Source organism: Wolffia australiana, chromosome 6 (genome assembly GCF_029677425.1).
Source record: "Wolffia australiana isolate 7733 chromosome 6, ASM2967742v1".
NCBI lineage: Eukaryota > Viridiplantae > Streptophyta > Magnoliopsida > Alismatales > Araceae > Wolffia > Wolffia australiana.
The window spans coordinates 1245244-1247500 of record NC_135840.1 but is presented as its reverse complement, the minus strand read 5'-3'; positions in this window follow the sequence as shown (position 1 = coordinate 1247500).

Sequence of the window (2257 nt, the reverse complement as noted above, 5' to 3'; positions counted from 1 at the left end):
TCTTTTTCTTCCCCTATTCTACTCCTCTTCCTCTTCTCCACGCCTCTTTTTTTACTCTTCTCCTCCCTTCTTCCTATTCATCCTTCTCATCTTCTCTTAAATTTTCTTCTTCAATGCTCTTTCAAAACATTCCTCTGCTGTTATTTTTTTCTCCTGCTATCTTCTTCCCCTCTTTCTGTTTTTCAATGCCTTTTTTTCCTCTTCCTGTCTGCTCGTCTCTTCTCTACAAATCTCTTTTTCTTCCCCTATTCTACTCCTCTTCCTCTTCTCCACGCCTCTTTTTTTACTCTTCTCCTCCCTTCTTCCTATTCATCCTTCTCATCTTCTCTTAAATTTTCTTCTTCAATGCTCTTTCAAAACATTCCTCTGCTGTTATTTTTTTCTCCTGCTATCTTCTTCCCCTCTTTCTGTTTTTCAATGCCTTTTTTTCCTCTTCCTGTCTGCTCTTCTCTTCTCGACAAATCTCTTTTTCTTCCCCTATTCTACTCCTCTTCCTCTTCTCCACGCCTCTTTTTTTACTCTTCTCCTCCCTTCTTCCTATTCATCCTTCTCATATTTTCTTAAATTTTCTTCTTCAATGCTCATTCAAAACATCCCTCTGCGGTTATTTTTTTCTCCTGCTATCTTGTTCTCCTCCTACTGTTTTTAATGCTTTTTTTTCCTCTTCCTGTCTGCTCTTCTCTTCTATACAAATCTCTTTTTCTTCCCCTATTCTACTCCTCTTCCTCTTCTCCACGCCTCTTTTTTTTACTCTTCTCCTCCCTTCTTCCTATTCATCCTTCTCATCTTTTCTTAAATTTTCTTCTTCAATGCTCTTTGAAAACATTCCTCTGCCGTTTTTTTCTCCTTCTATCTTGTTCTCCTCCTACTGTTTTTAATGCTCTTTATTTCCCTCTTTCTGTCTGCTCTTCTATTCTCTCAAATCTCCTTTTCTTCTCCTCTTCTGTTCCTCTTCCTCTTCTCCATGCTTTTTTTTTACTCTTCTCTTCTCTTCTTCCTATTCCTTCTGTTGAGTTGCAGGCTTGACCGAGGAACTCAAGGAAGAGAGTGAGCTCTAGAGGATCTGAACAATACAACTTAACTAAAGGAATGAAAATGTAACTAGAGGATTGAGGCGAAGAAGAGGCGTAAAAGAATCGATACAAAAAGGCCTGTTTATAGGCATTATGCGGCAGTCGTTAGGTTATTGTTAATGCTAACCTTACGCCGATGTGATGATGGATGTGTTGGGATGAGGTGGAGCTGAAGAACAAGGTGTCATCGGGCCATGACGAGATGACGTGTCACCTGGTCGAGGTGTGAGTGGAACCGAAGTACGAGGTGCCGCCGACTCATGCAGTGGCATCAAAGCCTGAGGCATTGGAGACGTGTCTGCAGAACAAGAAGATTTAGAGGATTTTGTCATCATTGTAGTCTTATCTTTAACACCTTTTTTTTTCATCTATTCATAAACTTTATTCTTCAATGTTCGTTCAAAACATTCCTCTGCTGTTTTTTTTCTCCTTTTATCTTCTTCTATTCTTCCTGTTTTTCAATGCTCTTTTTTTTCCTCTTCCTGTCTTCTCTTCTCTTCTCTCAAATCTCTTTTATTCACCTCTTTTACTTTTCTTCCTCTTCTCCACACCTCTTTTTTTTGACTCCTCTCATCCCGCCTTCCTATTCCTTCTTCTCATCCATTCTTAAATTTTATTCTTTAATTCTTTTTTCAAAACACTCCTCTGCTGTTTTTCTTTCTCCTTCTATCTTCTTTTCCTCTTCCTGTTTTCCAATACTCTTTTTTTTCCTTCTTTCTATCTGCCCTTCTCTTCTCTCAAATCTCTTTTTGTTAAACTCTTCTTCTACTCTTCCTCTTCTCCACACCTCTTTTTTTTCACTCTTCTCCTCCCTTCTTCCTATTCCTTCTGCTCATCTTTTCTTAAATTTTAGTCTTTAATGCTTTTTCAAAACTCTACTCTGCTGTTTTTTCTCCTTCTATCTTCTTCTTTTCTTCCTGTTTTTCAATGCTCTTTTTCTCCTCTTCCTGTCTGCTCTTCTCTTCTCTCAAATCTCCTTTTCTTCCCCTCTTCTACTCCTCTTCCTCGTCTCTATGCCTCTTTTTTTTTATTTTCTCTTCCCGTCTTCCTATTCCTTTGTCTCATCTTTTCTTAAATTTTCTTCTTAGAACCATGAACCCACGTAAAGGTAGTGCCCCTGCCCAGACTACACTAGGGTAGGAGCCAAATGTCCTGAAGATACCAATGCAGGAATATCTCTTGTC